General features: G+C 41.0%; 1 long non-coding RNA gene across 1 annotated transcript in view; it reads right to left on the bottom strand.

Moving 5' to 3' along the window:
• Nucleotides 1-200: 200 nt before the first annotated feature.
• The window catches only part of LOC131470963 (uncharacterized), a 35902-nt gene continuing 16650 nt past the window's right edge, over nucleotides 201-19452 (bottom strand). The window contains exons 2-3 of the long non-coding RNA XR_009241961.1: nucleotides 13198-13260; nucleotides 201-323 (exon numbers count right to left, since the gene is read on the bottom strand). This is a non-coding gene — a long non-coding RNA (uncharacterized LOC131470963). The remainder of the gene's footprint in view (nucleotides 324-13197; nucleotides 13261-19452) is intronic.

Here is a 19452-nt window from a genome sequence, read left to right as displayed (position 1 = left end):
ACAGGCCCTGCTTTCTTAACCTTGTGCAATGATCTGTGTATTTGGAGTGGCAGTGAAAGGAGAAGCCGTGGCGCTCAACATGGCTGTGTTAAAGGCAAGGTAATGACACTGTCTGCCTGTGTTTTTGGAAGCTGTGAAACCACAGCAGGGAGCTCCCCATAACTGCTCCACTGTAACTCCATGCAATTACTCACATCACAGAGATACTGATATTGATTGCTGGCTGGAATGCTCGCCCTCCGTCCAATAAGTAGTCCTTGTCCAGGGTCAGTTGCTCATGCTGCAGTCCCTCATCTCTGATGGAAGCCTCTGGTTTCGCTCAACTGAAGGAGAATTACAGCATAAATATTTTCTTTCAGAAAGTTCACATCAATAACATGGAAGTAGTATACTCCATTGAGCTCATACCCATTTACCGTCATTTTTCTTTACAACACCCCTGCATATAATCCATTTATTGTAATATGAATTATGAGGTCATCTCTACATCAAGAGGGGGTAATGGTGTATTTAAAAGGGAACCCATTAAGCTTTTTCCTATTTTCTATCATATATGTAATGTTTCATTGTCAGATGTCTATATTAAATATGGCCAATGTTTAAAATAATGAGGTAAATTTATGTAAACATATTATACATAAAAGCTTAGGCATCTCACTGGTCTGCAGATTTAGTTTCGCCCCCCCCCCCCCTTTTTTTTTCAACTTTCACGATGAGCCGATGCCAAAATTTCTTTATTCAATCATCTTCTCAAAGCACAGCAAGTTCTCGCTAAACAGTTTACCTGAGTCATATTACAGGCCTTTTCCAAACTCTACAAATAGTTGATGTTGCAGATTTACACTACAGTCATTTGTCAACAGCAAAATAACATTTTACTGATAAGGTGAGCTGACAGCATTTTGCACTTCAGGCATCATTTCCCACACATATATACATATTAATATGTGCATACAGTACATCGAAGAAAATGAAATAAAAACGTGATTTAAACACTATCTTTTGATAGGTCTACCAATAAGTAGCTAACAGGTGTAATATTTATCTGTAAAATTTGGTGCTGCAGATGTTCTTCTGGTTGGATTTGGGCTCAAATGGAAAAGTTGCAATTTCCAATAAATTATGTTACCTCATATGGTTTTGTTTTCAGGACCTGTGCACAGCTGTGTGTGAGCGAGACGGTGGTGTTGCACAGATCAACTGTGGATGCTGGCCAATCAAAAAGGAGTGGGCTTTAAAGCTCTGGTTGGTAATTTGTAGCTGAGACACTTTTATCCTGTATGGTGAAATCTTAACTCCACAATAGCCTTTAATATACGAGTTGCTTTGGGGGAAAAAAGCTGAAGGTGGAGTCTGTACCCCTCGCAATGATGTAATAGACATGACCAATCATTTCCATGGCACACATGTCTGTCGCTTACCCTCTCACTTGCCTACAGTACTTCAGACAATTCAGCCTTACAGCGTCACTATAGACAACAACTTCCTGTGTTTGGGGAACTATGGGGTTGCCATGTAATAATCATACACTGGATATAAAAAGTGATATTTGCCAATTTTGAAAATGAAGCCCAGAAGGTAGAATGGAACTAGCATTTAGCCACCAGGGGGCGACTCTGCTGGTTAAATGGAAGTCTCTGGGAAAATGAGTGTACTTCTCATGTGATCTTCAATTGAACATGGTGTTAATTTTGTGTATTGTGTTCACATTTAGAGGAAAAAAGACAAAAACTTGGAGAAAAGGGCATCACATGGAAGTACATCGTAGAGCGAGCTGCATGGTGGGGAGGATTCTGGGAAAGACTGGTTCGGTCAGTTAAGACATGTTTGAGAAAGCCCGCTGAGCTTTAAAGAATTAACATCTGGACTAGCAGAGGCAGAAACGACGGTAAATTCACGACCACTCTCTTTGTTGATAACGAGCTTAAGGAGTCTCAGCCTCTGACACCAGCCCACTTCCTGGTAGGAAAATGACTTTCCTCTTTTCCACCTAAACCCTTTAACGCTGCCAACCAAACATTCAGCTTCAGCTGAGAAGACATGACCCGAAGATGGAAAAAACGCCAGCCATGACTTTTGGACACGCCAACAAGACACCATCAAGTAACTGTTCACCAGAAGAGATGGAGATCCCGTGCCATTCGCACATCAGACAGGACAATATTAAGAAGACCAGTTCAACTCCTATATCCTCTAAAGACTTAAATGCAATAACAGTCTTCACATGGGGTAAAGGTGTTGTACCTTTAGTTCATAGCTACACTGGGAAATGTTAATGAATATGCAAATGAATGGTGATCTTGATGAGATTAAAGACATTCAGCTCAAATATTAAACTCATGGACCTGACTTTGGCTGACAGCCAGCATCTTCCCATTGGTTCCTGGTTGAAGGAAATGTCTGTAAACCTCATGACGCTGCTCAAATAAGGACTCTTCAGGCTTCCAAACAGGTGGTTGTTTTGCAACCAGAGGTCTACACCCATTTTTATCTGCACTCTGGTATTGATTACATTTGCTCTGTATAACATGCTAATGCAGCCTTTCTGCATGAAGTTTGCATGTTCTTCGCGTGTGTGTGTGGGGGTTTTCTCTGAGTTCTTCAGTTTCCTCCCACAGTCCTGCTGGGACTGTCTCCAGTGCCGCCCAGCACCCTCATTTGAAGGATAAAGCGATGGATAGATAACATGCTAAGGCCAGATTCTCCGGACCTAAGAACCCGAGCTTTAACAGAGTCGAGGTTAGAACCACCTGGAGTTAACGTAACCGGTTCAGACAGATACTCACCTAAGGGCAACCCCTCAGTGTGAATGCTGCAAATGTAGGATGACATAACAATAAAGAGCTGGAAATGACTTCAGCATTGTTTTCATTGTTTTCATTTCAAGGTGAGAACTTACAGTAACATATCATTATGGTTAAACAAATAAACATTAGTAAAACGTTATTAGATAAATGTTCTGGTGCCATTTTGCATACACCCAAACTCAAGTGTACACTGAACACTTGTAGGCATGTTTTTGATGAGTGTCCTGTAGCAGTGAGTGGTAATCAGCCACATTTTACTGAAGAATGAAAAATCTTTTTTTTTCTTCTTCTTCATTAAAAGATACTCTAGCAGTACTAGAGTAACATAGTACATGGCTATGAGCAAAAATCAGAAAACATCTCTAGCTCGGAGAACAATCAAAGCAAAATGTCTGAAAGAATCTGCTTGACATTTTAAAGAAATGACTGCATTACTTCTTTCCAGATGCAACAACTTGTTCTGAGAACTGTAATCAGCTATCGCAGTGTTTGTGCTTACAGCATGCAAGCAGACTCTGGTGGGATTCATCAATGTAAGAATGTGACTGACTTCACAAGGCTTTCAGAAACGAACACTTTAATCTTACACATACAAATAATACCATCATGGCATCTGTTGTTGATTCCTTCCCTGTCCGTCTTATTTTGTTCACATTTGGACATCTGTGTTAAGTAAACTTCATGTAGGAGTGCAAATACATTTCTTCAGATTGAATTTTGCTGAATCTTTGTATTGTAATATTTGATTCAGATGAATTATCACATTAAAGCATAAGGAGTCCCAGCATCCTCCGTGTATCTCACTTCTGTGTGCTTGTTTCTTTCTCTATGACTGTTGCTGTGGTTTTGTGCCACCGTTTCCCAATCAGCACACACGGATGGATCGAGCTAAGGTCATAGTACAGCTAAGACGGACGATGGGACAACTTGTCGAATCTGAGCAATAAATTGGCCACTTATCTCCATAAGCTAGTGTGTATTGAATCAGTTTCCTGTTGACCTTTACATCACAGAAAAACAAACAGTGAACGGCGAGATGGATCGAACTGTGGTACTGTATGTTTCGTACCTGCTGTACATTAATCATGATACAATTTGGATGGAGCATGGCTCTTGTGGTTGCTGTGTTGTCTGAAAGAAAGACGCCACCGCCGTATGATTTCCGGCAACAGTACTGCAGATTATACGTTGTCTCCCTCTACGCCCGTATCAAAGACTGGGGACACAACTACTAAGAGTAGTTTGATTTTAGTCGGACTAACGTTTTTACATGACATTAAGAAAACTGAATTATTGTCTTAGTCTGACTAAAATCATACTTTCAACATGCATGTTAACACACTGACTGATGTCTGTCAGAGGTTGAAGGGGTTTGGCCAAAGAAGCTGAATGACTTCAAAGATGGCAGAAATAGTCCTTCAGTTTCACCATTTAAATCCCGTTTGGAATCTCTTTTATTTATTTCAGAATGAATTCAAATAATTTGTCACAGTGAATCTTTGTTTTTTTATCTATAGTGCTGCCAGCTGGACGAAAGTTTCCACTTATGTCCTTTAAAATCAGGAATTTGCATAAACTGGGGGTGACTTTTGTGAGTGACGGCCAACACTGATTTGCGAGTAGTCCACCACACACCACAGCTAAAAAAATTGGTAATGTGCCATCCCTATATACAGTTTATAAATGTTGACCAGAGCAAGCATTATGCTACCTTCATGTGTTATCGGAATCATGGTAAATATGAGTTTCTGACGTGCAAAATGCCCATGAACGCCCCTCACGTCGTGATTTCCAGTGGGAAATTGGGTAGGGATAATTTTGATACACAAGTTCCAGATTGGAGATAAAGTTTGACATTTCAAGATGGTGGAGAGTATTTGAGATTCATCACAAATGGTAAATCATTTTGTTAGAAATTATTATTTGTCTTTTCAAAATACTATACCACTGATTTAGGTCATAGAATACTTGTAGTACATAAGGCTACTCCAACAATTCAAAAATTGCTCAGTGAACCGTGTGTCAGCCATTTGTCATTTCACTCCAACAACAAAAGTACTTGCATGTAACACACTTCAGGTTCCATTTTCCCAAATGGGAAGTATCATCTTTCCAGTAGCATGTGAAGGCAGCATTACACCTACCCTATTAGCATAGTTATTGTCATATGGTCATTGACAGGGCAATGACCAATGACCAATGACTTAGGGCAGCCTGTGGCCAAGTGGAAAGGGAACTTGGCTTGTTGCCGGTTCAAGTCCCCACCAGGTCGAAAGGGCTGGGGTACCCCTGACCAACCTCCATTGCTCCCCGGGCGCTACTCAGTATGGCAGCCCACTGCTCTTAACTCTAGGATGGGTCAAAATGCAGAGAATAATTTCCCTAAGGGTATTAATAAAGTATCTAAATTAAATTTAAAAAAATTGTTACGACCATTAAGAAACCTGCAAGCATGACTGTAGACTTTCAACTTCACCCTCTTATGACCATCATGATAATCAGGCCGCCTGGATTTATTTTGATTTTGTGGGTGTAGAATTGTCCAAAAATTTCCAATGAGTGAGTGAGTGCTTCTGCCCCCTTTTGCAAGATAACGTTCACTTTCGATATCTGGCAGTTATTCAACTCTTTTGGAATACGGTACTGAGAAGCTGATGGAATGTTGCCTGTGATTGGATGGTTGTTCCACAGTCCGTATGACAAGTGTATGGGCCCAACATTCTATTTCTCTGCTTTCCGGTACCTATTCATCCATCTTCTACCACTTTATCCTCCACATGAGGGTCGCAGGGGGGTGCTATGCCAATCTCAGCTGACATAGGATGAAAGGCGGGGTCACAGCCTGGACAGATCGCAAGTCCATAGTTTTTGAATTTTCTAGATATCACAAACGGTCTAGGAGTTACAGCAATGAGAAGTACGCATGCCAAATCCTGTCGGCGACGACAGGATGGTAACAGAAGGGCTTATTCAATTTTATGTCTGCATATGTCTATAAAACAGTTATTCCAGTATTCCTAATCTGAGTGATAATTTAAATGCACATCTTTTATTTGAGTCCACGTACAGCTTTAAACCTCTGCATGCACTCACGCTCCACTGGGGCATACATGCAGCACATACCAGTCATGACAACATGGAGAACATTTGTAAAGCCAGCGTCCCTCTCTGTATTACAGTGATGTGCCATCATGTGTCACTGTAGACAGTGAGCGTGCTGGTTTTCATTCTGACCAGCTGAATTCAATGATGGGTTTCTCTTCTTCCCTCCTCTCTAATCAGTGCAGTCAGCTGATAAAGCTTTTGGTTGAAATGAAATTCCACATGACATGCCCCATGTTTGCCTTTCCTGCTATGTAGTTACATAAACAAATGCCGTGCTTAAGAAAAATGCTCTCTCTGGGGAGAATATTGATTGCAGTTGTTGTTCATTATTGGGGCATTTTCACATTTATTTACCAGTTAACTGGACTGTGGTACACTGGAGAACACTGGACTAACAGGTGGATGCAATTGTTTTTTAATGCAGGGGTGGGGAGACTGTTTCTTTGCAGGCCGTGTCAGTTTTTATAACGTTTCACTTTTATAACTATATTTGATGGTAGTGATGACGACGATGCTACTACTTGCAGTTTGTGTTCCAGCTTTTGGGTGTGTCACTTTTGACCCCGACTTTTAAACAGAACTGCTCACAGCTGTAGGAGATGCAAACTTCAGTGAGTTCGATATTCGTCCAGTTTTTCAAAACGGAATTTGTGATACATAAATTTGAGCTCATTTTGCTTTGCAGCTCAGTGATTTCATATTGATGCAGGGTTGTTTTTCCACATTAAGCACACACATTATATTGCATTTCCTTAGGATTATTCCCCCCAAAAATTGCTTTAACACTTTTGCAAAAATGTCAGTAGTGAAGGTGCTCATTCATCTTAGTTCATCTTCATCGAATGGACTTGCTTGGGTTAAGTTGAAGATGTTTCTCCTCTCATCCAAGAGGCTTCTTTAGTTCTGGCTATCATGGGAAAAACCTCTGTATGTATTTAACCTCTTGAGGCTGAAACCTGTCTAGAGAGTCGTTAAGTTGAACAATGCAGATTGTTCACGCCTCTGACCCAGTTTCATGTTGTTGGTTTCACCTGAGTCAAGGTGTCAAAGAGGGTCGTTGGGGTCACCCGAGAGACTGAGAGTGTGTTATTGTGTGGATGTTGGACTGTTGTCACTATGTTATGTTATTATTCTTTTGTTAAAATAATTGCTGGCCTGTGATTTTTAAGTATCGAATTTATAAATCGCCTCCCTGAGGCTGGATGCTCCCCACCCCTGTGTTAATATGTTCCTACTTTACTGAGGTTATAATTCAAATTAAAATCTGATACAAGAGTAACCTATTTACCGTAACTTACAATGAACAACAACACAATTAAAACCTGAGAGGAATCCCGTCATAAAAATGATGTGAACTGTAAAATGAAAGCACAGGGAAAGTGGCAGTACCAAGCAACTTCCCTCCCCTCCCTAAATCCCTCCCCCCCCAGTGTCGGGGACTGGGACTCATCCTCTTTGATTCCCAGGCTCCGAATGTGGGTGTCCCACTGGGAATTCAAGTAGCACATCGGGTCGGCCACTCAATACCCCCTGTTTAAATGGATTCATTGCAAACTAATTGGGATAACATGGCTGGAAATGTTGACCTTGGTATTTCTAAACAAGGTTTCAATTAACTTGTAATAAGGCCAAGCAGCCAAGCCCGAGACGGATCCTCCACCAGCAGGAGGAAATGCGAAACATGCCCCAGTTGATGGTTGGCTTTTCTTAACTTTGATTAATCACTCGGAGAGTAAGCAAGTGGGACTGGTAAAATAATTAGAGGGGAAAACACCCTGTTCTTTCCGCAGTAGCATTTAGAACAACTAGAGGATATTTCACAATGAGTTCCACTCACCCCCCCCACCCCCAACCCCAAATAAAGCACATTTTTGTGCTTGCATAAAAAATTAAAACAAATTTAATGAAAATCAATACCTCCATTCTTCCCCAACATGGAGATTTGTTGGACAGCCCAATGAGCAAGACTTACGTTTCTCATTTCTCTTATTTGCATAATCAAATTATGTTCATTTGAAGTGGGTGGTTCAAGAATTTGTCTTAACTATGTTTCTCCCACTGAGGATAACCTTACTCAAACCACAATTACATTTCTTTGACTATCAGAATATAGGGTTTCACCATTTCTGCGTAATACAATCAGAGGAAATACAGCTGGTGCCCTCTGTTGTCCAAGGTGCAACTGTAATCAAATGCAGCCCAAACTAAACTGCCAATAGGTTTGATCTGTTTTTAATAATGAAGTGTCCCTAACAATCTGCCATTAATTTCTTGAACAAAAGCCTCCTTAAACCACATGCTAAGCTGGCTCCGACTTACAGCACTGATACTTTGAGGAAGTTTATTATTTCACATTATATTGTGTACAGGCTCTTAGATCTCAATGCCAGTAGGTCCAGCAGGTCTACAAACAGACTGCCAGAGTTTTAGATTTGGTACAGGAACTGAACTGAGCCACCTGATGAGAGACAGAGCGCAGTTCTGGCTAAAGATGGCTCTTTTACCCGCCGCTGAATCAGCACGTCTTCGCTGTGCAACAGGTCATTTGCAGCCACAGGACATTTGCTGACCTGGGCTGAATTACCGTTAATTCAAAAGGCACCAGCGGTGCAGATATCTGTGGGCTGCTCGGGTGACAGGAAGAGAAAAGGGCGACAGAATGAGGAGATGAACTCGGCAGATTAAATTGAAATTCAATGAAAGTAAACCGCAAATACTCCTTCCCTTTTATGTTGCTGCGGCATCGTCGGGTTGACAGTTTTGTGTGTTTGGCTTCCTCTTCTTCTCCTTCTCTGCCTTCCTCCTCCTCAACTTCCTCCCTAATTCTTCTTTCCCGCTATTTCGAATGATCATGATTCCAAAGAATGTCTTTCTGCAAGTGTTTAACACACTGGTCTTTGAAGCACGGTCCAAGTGGCTGTTTGTCGGTGCTTTATTGTTCTAAATGCTCGCTGTATTAAATCACCTCCCCGTCCCTGGCCTGTGTGCTTCATCCTCTCCAAAACTCAACCTACATTCTCCAGGAGGAAGTCCTGTTCTGCACTGCTGAGGCTGTCAAGGGACTTGGCATATTTACATAGCTTTTTAATGCAATTTTAATCGCACCGTGACACTTTAAATACTGATTTTTGTTGCTTTTGGAGCAGTTTTTCCTCACCATATATCATCACACAGGAGACAGGAGCTGACTGAAGGAGAGTGGGTTGCTTCTTTGTCACTTCCAATAACTGGTAACACACTTTCTTGTTCTTTTCTCCTGTTGAATCTAAGCCTGAACACATGTTGCCAAGTGGGAGATGATGGGAAAGAGCTGCAGACATGGATGTTAACTATACTTACTTACAGAGACAACATCTAACTTTACAGAAGAGTTGTATGTTTTGAGCTGCAAGAGTTAATTAGGAGTAATGATTCAGGTCCAACTCACAAAGCAAAACCACGTTAAAGGGGAAAAAACACTACGGGTCAAATTTCTCCCTCATGAATCACACTCATGTCTCTATTTAACAGTGCAATTAATTCACATTAATTGCACATTACACGAGCACAGTGGCTTGTGTTTACCTTTTATCCCCAAACATTTGCATTTGATCCTTTTTACAGACAGCCTTATTAAAGGCTGTGAAACGATGGGCCGACTGCAGAGGACATGCAGTAAACTGTGCAGAGGAAACACACCTTTCTTTTACAGCCAGGACATAAACAGTAGTTTATGACTGGAGTTTTACTGTCATATTGCATAAGCCCTCTTTCAGAAAGGAGGTTAAGCTTTGGCTGAGGTAAATGCTTTTATGAAATGTTTGGATCCCTTACTCCTACATATAAATAAATTAGATGGAGGGTAAAGTTGCTGGGAGGCACTGATTAACAAGGATTAGTCCATTCCAACTCCCTCATTTGATTTTTTCCCCCCTAATTTTTCACCAGATAAAGTGCACTCCCACTTTACATGACTCGAGAACTTTCTTCTGCACAAACTGTCACTGGTTATGACAGGGGAGAGAAGAATTAAAGAGCTGATTTTAACTGTTATCGCGCAGCATTTTTGTTCGTTATGGTTGGAAAACAAGAGAGCTACCATGTACCACTATCTTAAAGACTGAGCTTTTCCTCCAACTGCCAGCGCTCCGGGGAAAGATGAGCTGCTCTTATCAGCTCCCTCTGTGTGCAGCCTTCACCTCTGCCTCATTCAGACTGTATCTGCCTTTTGTCAAATAGCTACCCTAATTTTATGGCTTTACCACCCTTTGTGTGTGTCTCCTCACCTGTGATAGCGTTCAAAGGTGCATCCACCCAATGATAACAGTTTACAGTAGTTAATTGGTGATTAAACGAGTAGATGTCCTTGTAAAACGTTGCTACCTGTGTTGTGGTGTTTTAAAAAAAAGTTTTTAAAGGTGTAAAGAATTTCATGGGGTTTTAAAGTAAACATTTGTTTGTTTTAAAGGCATTTACAGGCTTGTTGGCAGTCATAGAAAAACCTGTAAAAAGAGTCGCCTTCCTATATGTCGGGCCAATTCAGAGTGCACAGCATCGACCAATGTGAAGAAATGTCTGTATTTAAAAGCTCACGTGAATATTTTTTTATTTTCTTATTCAACTTTGATGACACAGATTGAAATCGCTACACTTGTCCATCAAGGGGAGTAGATTGTTAGCTTAGCATAAGGAGTAAAAACGGCTGAAACCACTACTTTGACTCTGTCGACCAGTAAAACAAAAAAGTGCTGTCTCTCTAAAGCTCTAAAACTCGCTTGTTAGGATGTTATAGCTCATTTGTCATTTTATAGGCAAATACATGCTGAGATTACAGAAAGTTACTGCTTCAAACCAAGTTTGGCATGTGATTCCCAGTAAAACAGCAGCCTAATTAGTATTTTATTTAACACTTTGGCAATTAAATTAGTTAATTATGAAGTGTTTGCTGGGTTGGGAGCTGGGTTTGCTGTGGGGTTGAGACATGCTTGTAGTTTTCAATGTGTCCCCATCTGTGGTTCCTGTCAGAAAATCAGCCAAAATGTCAAACTATCCCTTTAAAACTCTCCGTTGTGAAATGTAACTTTCTGGACTCAGCTTTGGGGGAATCTTTCAATCTTTACACTGTTCTTCCATGTGGTCAAGTATGACATATTCGTTTCCTCATCCACACCAGGTGGGTGTCCCTCATGTTGTCACTTTCAGAGTCAGTTTTTACACAGGGAGTGTGTCTGCCAGTGTGAGATTTGCTGCCACCCTAGCCTCAGCCAGAGCTCTAAAGTCTAAACCCATGTAATTACATTTTAAGCAGCATTGGCTGGTTGAAATACCTCGAGTAATTAGCTTTGTTTTTTCCACTCTTCCTATAATCTTCTCCTTTTGTGTGAGGGTTTGGGCCATGGGCTGGAGAGGGAAACAGAACAAGTCGGTGGGTAATATGGAATGAATTAAAAACAATCTGACGTAGCTGCATGTAAGAATAGAGTGACCCCCAACCCTGCAGACAGACACACACACACACACATCAGCCACCTGAAATGTGTTTTGGTGGTTGTTTCCTTTGATTAAGAGTGTTATGGGAGTGCTGTTTAAATATAAAAGCTGTCCAGACAGCTTTATTATGTTTATTTGTGGTACCACCTGTGTTTCCATACAGAAGAATGAGCTTGTAGACATGATGGGGAACATGAGGTGTAAAATAAGTGCAGCCCGTGCTGTGCCGCTAGTTTGACTGGCGAGCCAAATGCTTGCATAAAAAGTGTATCTTAATCTGTTCTGCTTCAAAGACACTGGTCAATCCTCACTTTGACATAACTTTTGGTTTGTCAGGAATCCTCTATGGTGCAGTTGTCACCACACTCAGAGGGAGACAACCCCGCCACCACCCCACCCCTGCCTTTACAGCTTCTTGCCTCTTCTTCACTCCTCATCTCTCCCTTCTCTGTCAAATATTTATAACTGATGGAAGATAAGATTATTTCAGTGTCGGACCTCTCAGTGCCAGCTGCTGCAGACCTTTGCTCACAATAAAGCCTAAGAAGCTTTCCAGGCAGGGGGAAGATTGTTTTATTTGGAGCTCATCCTAGACCTGATAGGAGGGTTAGGTGCAGAAAAGCAGGACACCACTTATTTTCTTGGCTCTCTGTGCATCTCCACACACTCTTATCTTGAAATGTTGAAATGTTTCATACTCAAGGTTTTTGTTTTGAACACAGACAGGGGCAGTGGCAGTGGGCTTTGACCCTGAGTTGATGATGTTTTCAGGGTGAAAGACACAAAGTTTTCTTTTCTTTACGTCATGAGGAAGCGCTGTCAGCACTCGCCCGGTTGCCAGCTCAGGGGTCTTGCACGTTGTAAGCCACAAGCGTGTTTTACTTTTTTCCGCTCACTGCTAGATATTTAGAAAAAGACTGTTCAGTACATGTGATGATTGGTAGAGAGTACAGACTGAACACAGTATATTAAAGAGCATTCAGAGAGAGGCATGACTCATAACTCAACTCGGATGCCTTACATTTCTCTCTGTTTGTGGTAGGTTATTTACTGTGACTGTAAACATCGTTAAACAGGCCAACATTTGTCTATTTCGAAGCTCCACGGAACAGGAAATGTTATTATGGGTTTGGACAGATATCTGTGTTTTATAAATGTACATTTGTCGGAATGAATCCGTGTCAGAGTCTCTTTATGTGAGGCATAAATCAGCATGATGAAATGCCAGGGCTAATCCAGCTGAACACACTACAACCTGTCATAGCTGGACTGAGAGTGGACTCCTAGCCAGTCAGCTCATGAGTGGAAAATTAATCTTGTTAATAAAATAGAACGCCATCTGGGCTTTACAGTCAAAATTGTTACAATATGTGAAAAAGTCCCCCCCACCCCCCACCCCTGAAAAAAGTTTTATTAACCTCCTGCAACTTCAGAATTTCTGTGGCTGCACGAACGGTTTGGAAGCACATACTGAGGCAGATGCACAGACGAGTAAACGACAGAGGTATTTTATCATGATGATTTTCAGCTGTGAGCAAATGCAATAAAACTCAGAAGACTTAAAAAAAAAAAAACACTGTGCGTCTGCACTGCGCACAACATGAAGTTTCTTCTAATCACGTCCTTTAATTTAATCACACATCCTCTTTAGATGTCCTCATCCAGAGTTCATTCAGATAATAACTGTGTGCATCTGTACGGTCTGTCTCACTGATCACCATCAACACAAAACGTTTTAAAGACTGAGCTCATTTTTGTTTTAAGCAATAACAGAAAATGTCTTCTGAAATACTTGGTTCCATGTTCTCAGTATTACCTGCTCCATGTTCCTCAGCCTCTCATGTCCACATGTTTGTGGTGCCCTCTAATGGTGAAGACTCTGAAAACAAATAAACACAGTGTTGTTAGGTGTTATCTGGGCTACTGCCCTTTTTATTTATTGGAGTGACTTTGAACCTCCTTTTCACTTTGGCTTCCTGATTAAATGCCTCTTGTGCTGCCTATATCTTCAAAATAAAATCTTTATCTGTTTCCCCTTCAGTCTATTGCTTTATCAGTGTCATTTGATTAGCCTCAATAAATGGAGGACTGTAACAGTCTTCATTGCAATTAAAGTATATTACTTAATTTAACTGATATTTCCTGTATTTAGTTAGACATTTGTTGGAGTTAGTCTTGAAGTTTTTAAGCAAACCGATGAGCAATATTGTGTTTTGAAATCTAATCTATACATACAAAAAAGGTTAGGGTTAAGCCTCGACCTAAGCCTCAAAATGTAATTTTCTTTGCTTATTTTAACCATAAAAGGGCCAGAAAATGCTTTTGCCCATTTTTCCAGAATAATTTACAATTATACTGCATGTTAAAAGAGAAACAAAAAGTGAAATGTGTTAAATTTGAACAGTACAGTATAAAACATATTTAAAATAAACATTTTTGAGTTTTTTGTCTCAATGTCTCCACTACGTGCAGGCTTTTTTTTCCCCTACTTTTTTCCTTTCTGGCGAAAAAATATGCTGATTCGCCAGCTTCCTACAACAGCGCAAATAAAATTACCGTAATAACATCATATAGACTTTGATTTTCAACTTCTCAGCTTGCAGAAACCCAGTTAAGACCTTTGATTTTATATCAGTCTGCCTTTTCAAAAGGTATTGCATTACATAGAAATCCCCAGAATGAGCCATTTACACAGAAAACAGTCTTTCAGTTATTGTAGTGTGTCAATAACGATGTAACGTATGTGCCTCCTTCCCACTAGAGAATTGCCCTGTGTGTGTACTTTTATGTTGGTGGAGTTTATAACATCCAAACAGCTTCTCTTTCAGACTGGAGCCAGCCGTTTACGTCCACTGTCTGCGGTCTGTTGACACTACCTAAACTTCTCCACTCTCACCAGGCGTTTGAGTGTGAGAGAAGAAGAGAGTGTTTATGTGCTTGTGTGTTTGTATGGCCTACACCTGCTTGCCTATATGCATGTGTACACAAGATATGCATTTCTGTCTTCCGACTATGTATATGTGCTACAGCGATGGACATTATGTGCATTTTTTACTCAGACTACTGAACTGAACGACGACCCCATCAGCATATGGTGTGATGGCTGTCATTATGACCTCTCAAAGAGCAACGGCAGAGCAGGGCAGCAGATCCTCTGTGCAAGCAGATGCCTGCGATAAGATAATGATAAGGCCGGTATCTGGCCTCCACATCAATGTGTTGACCATGGCACATTATAGTCACCATCTAGTATGTGTCCTCTGTGGCCAATGGTCCAATGCTGATGACAGAACAGCTAACAGATCAATTAGAGCAATGAGGCCTGCAGACAAAGTGAGTGAGGGACAAAGAGGGTTCATATATAAAGTGCACCTGTTAAACTATGCTGTGATGTAGCTGGAGCTGTATAGTATTGATTGTGATATGATAAGGACAGGTTGTTGTGTCAATAAACATTCACTCCTTAATCCTTTGCATGATAATGACAGTTGTACGCAAAGGAGGCATTTCCTTTTTTTTGTTGAGCACGTCCAGACCCAGGCTTCACTTACTATTCCAATCTAAGTCAATCTTTTATCGAAACTCTGATTACAAATTGACTTGAATGCCACTTCATTTATCTTTTGGCTCTATGCAAATATGAACTGCTTCTTTGTCTCATGTGCTCTTCTTATCCTGCTCTGATTTCTGCCTGTGTCATCAGCGACACTCACTGTGACTGCCCAGTACAAAGGTGAAGTTTATTGGTGCCATTCTCCATCATCTGGAAGCCACAGACTGCTGCATAATGAAGGTATAACATCTGATTTTTAATCAATCTGTGGTCCTGATACATGGCTACCAAGCTTGTTTGGAAATCACTTATCTATGTTATCTTTTAAGATAAGGGGGAAGCGTCCTGTGGGGCTCAAAGGGTATAGCGCACAGATCTGAGTCAAAAATGCAACTGGAATAAAAGGCAGATTTTTTTTTATATAACTTGAATTACTTTGTCATATATGACACCTTTGTTTCTGTTATGATCTATTTTAAGTATTTGTTCAACCTCAGTTGAGTCAAGACTATACACCTTCATGTGGAATATGTGTCCCTAATCTATACAACAAAGTGGGGTAATTTAAAGCTGGGGTAGGTGACACCTTTTTTGTGTTACTGAACAAGAACTCCATGATAATCTTTCAGCATCAGAAATAAATGATCAGAGAGAGAGCTAGACCTCAGCTCTCTCTCTCTAGACTCTGTTTCCAGCATTTGGGGAAAACCGGCGTGTGACCAATAACATTTCAGAGAACAAGGGCACTCCCAGTTTAGCATGCTGGTAATTTCTAATTAACACTAAACACACACTGAGACACAAAGTGAAAAAACTGAGGTAGATATATATAAATGTTAGCGTTTTAAGAAAAGTGTCATGGCATGTTTAAAGTTTGGAAGGATCAACACATGTATTAGATATCTTCCTGAGAACATTAAATATCACAACACAGTTGCCATTTGAAGTTAAGATCACAAATAGGGCTCTTACGATCTCGATTGTAAATCAAATATTGATCGAAATGATGTCACAATCGAGGATTTAACCACGCCCCCAGTTTGACATCCTGCATGCGAGCCAGAGGGGGGAAAAACACAGTGTTGTGGTTGAAAGCCATTGTAGCACGACTACGTGTTACCTCCTCATGCATCATAAGGACGTAGAAGTAACTACTAACTACTTGTTTTTGTTTTCTTGGAAACTTGAATGACACTCCTATTACAGAAAAGAGTCACTAGATGGCAGGTACCAAACAAATGCGAGAGAGAACTGAATCAAGGATTGGAGAATCATGACACTCTAAATATACTCATAAATAAAAACATCATTGTAATGTAATTGTTAAAATGGATGAGCAAACTCAATAAGCATCATCTTCTGGGGACCATGGAATATTATCATGTAGGTTTTCTGATTTTTTTTTAATTCTGAATATTTTTAACAACCAAATTTAACTGTCATGAACAATAAAGGCTCTTTAAACATGTGTAAATATATCGTGGTAATGACTGAATAGCCATTTATGTTGGAAATGACATCTTTTCTGATGTTATCCTGACTGGCAGCCAACAACAGCATTCATTCAGACACACATTTGGAATAATACAGTGATTCTTCATTTAGGGTGGATCTCGGGAGGAATTCATATTGATATTTTCATGTTGCCATGACCTTTAAAAGCATTAACTTCACTTGTAATAGCATGGAGCAAGTTTTTAAATCATTCAGCACCATACTGTATTATTAATAGTCACCATTTAGGTTTTTTACAGGGTGAAGGTGGAGCCCACCGTGTGCCCACTCATCTAACGGCCTTAGTTGCTGCAGAGTGTCAGTTCACCCTGAGCCTTCGTTGAGCCTCTGTTTGTGTTCTGGCTAGACATCGTCTATAATGAGCGCTGATTAGTTAACTTGTTTAAATGCCTCGGCTATTTCAGTCTCCACTGCTCAGCCATCCATCCATCCAGACTGAGCCCCAGTGCCCCACACCCACATGGGTGACATTCTTCAGAGGTGTCTGAGCCAGAGTTACTACTGGGCCAAATGAAGGAGCCACTGAGTTCAAGTTCAACATGTAACATACATTTACTGTAACATAAAAATGTTAGATTTGTGCAGGAGTTACATTTTCATTTGATCAGTCTTGACATTTGATATTAGCAATTTCACCCTACATGTAATCTTCTCTGTCTCTGCCTCGTCTTCTTTTACGTTTCTCCTTGTCCTCCCACTTGCTCTCAATTCCCTCTCCATTTTAACAGTCTACAGATGTGAGGAGGTGATGCTGGGGCTTCAACAGTCACCATGCTGTTTAACCCTCCTGAGCCACCTACACCAACTGGACCTCACCCTCGGCCTGTTTTTCTTTCCACTGAAGAGGAGAATAAACGTTAGAAGGGCAGGGAGGAGGGCCTGTCCTGGCCTCTTCAGTCCAGGCCTGTTACACTGAGTGGTGTTTATTTGTCATTGTTCACCCCGTCTTTTCTTTCTACACAGCGGAACCAAAAATGTTAGTGACAGAGTGGGTAGAGATTGGTCTCAGGTCCTGGTGATGAAAATCTATTTTTGAAATGAGTGAACTGCTGTTCACCCTTAACTTGAGAAACGGGTCATGTGCAGGCCGTCTGGGCTAAAGTTGAGGTTATGACCCTCCAGCAGACTTTTTTTTTTAAAGTACACATGCTTCCCTAACCCTCAAGGTGTCCAGTATCCACTGACAATAGCTCTCCATCTGACAAATCTAACATGCAACAATCTGAGGTCGAGCTTGCAACGATACAAGTAGCAGAGAACCTTATCTTCTGTGTTTCACCCAAGCCTAGCTGCACTGTTTTTCTTGTCTTTTGAGCAGGGCAAGTTACTGTGTATGTGTGTGTGTGTGTGTGCACTTTTCCTTAAGTGCTTGCCTCCGAGTGTGTTCTCAGATATACAGCGCACTGCTGTAAGCGCTGTAGCCCTGGTGTTTGTGTGCAGAATAAATAGGGTTTTATCTGATTGATGGAGGTACGTGTTGGCTTGTGCAGCGAGGTGGAGGGGGCGAAGGGGTGGCGCCTCCAGTGAGGCTTTAAGCAGGCCAAAGATAAAGACTCAGAAGTGATGGGCTCTCTGTGATGCCCTTTTGTGGGAGGAAATTTAATGGAAGTGGCTACATTGGTAGCAGATGGAGCAGTTTCCTGGATCTCAGTCACGGTAGAAATACTAGACTGCCCCACACGCACACAATGACTTAAACATACATGCACCCCACCCCTTTAAATTTGTTCACTAGATCTACAGTATGATAGAGACAGGAGGATCGAAAGGTGAAAGTGTTTATTTGCCTGGGACCTCAGGAACCAAGGGTTCATATTTTTCTGCACTTTTTTCTGTCTTCTCCTTGTCTCCGTCTGTTTACCCATGTGTGTGTGTGTGTGTCATGCCCTTCTTTTTTTTTGTTGGCAGTCGCTTTCCATGATTCTCACAGTTCATTGGTGTATCCTCTGAAGACTAAAGCTGTAGGCCAACACATTTGGTGACTTGTTGAAGAAAGGCTGTGGTGAAGAATAGATTTTTCTCCCTCTCTCTTTCTGTGTGTGTGTGTACTTGTGTATATATATATATATATATATATATATGTGTATATATATATATATATATATATATATATATATATATATATATATATTTGTGAGGACCAAAAAGGTAGAAACCATAGAAAGTGAAGACATTTTGTCTCCTCAAGACTGTAAGGAGCTTTTTCAGAGCTAAGACTTGGTTTTAGAGTTAGAGTTAGAGTTAGAATTAGGTTTAAATTTCTTTCAGGTTAAGGGTTGGGGATAGGCATTTAGTTATGATGGTTAAGGTTCGGGTAACGCATGATATCTATGTGTGTGTGCATGCTCGTGTGAGGGGGCATAAGTGTGAATCTGTACAGAGGTGTGTGAGTAGGAGAGAGTTGTAATTTGTCTTCTTGAGAGTGTGCACGTGTGGGAGGATGTGTATGGTTGGTGTATGCATGGGGGTTGGCTGTGTGTGGTTCTGCTGAAGGCTGAGAGGTTGAATGTGATGACAGTAATAAATTCATTCACTTTAGGGTCCACTGATGGCATCATCAATCACATATATTGATGATGTATTTGGCTGACAAACCTCTGAGTCCCTGCAGTTCCTCTGCAACAACCTGACACATCCTTCACAACAAACGGCAAACTGAGCCATGAACATCTGTCAACTTGTGACGTATTTGGCCACAAAAGAACAACTGATACCACATTGGGGTATCTATTACTCCCCCTGGGCTTCTTTCGCTCAATCTGAATTAACTCTGAGGTCTCAAGTTGAGGTCCAACACACATCTTAGAGCTCACACTGCTGAATGCCAAGGAACAGAAAATAAAGTCAGTGTTGTTATTAAAAAACACAGCTCTACTTTTTAATGAAATCACATGCAAATTTGCTGACGGCAAGCACCATGGGGTTTGTGTAGGTCACGGTAGTGATAGGTACAATGCTGTTTCCCCCCACTGTAATGGCTTTGTTTACACTACAGGAACAGCC

This window comes from Solea solea, chromosome 13, assembly GCF_958295425.1.
Source record: "Solea solea chromosome 13, fSolSol10.1, whole genome shotgun sequence".
NCBI classification, from domain to species: Eukaryota; Metazoa; Chordata; class Actinopteri; order Pleuronectiformes; family Soleidae; genus Solea; species Solea solea.
This window is presented reverse-complemented; position numbering and strand designations above follow the sequence as displayed.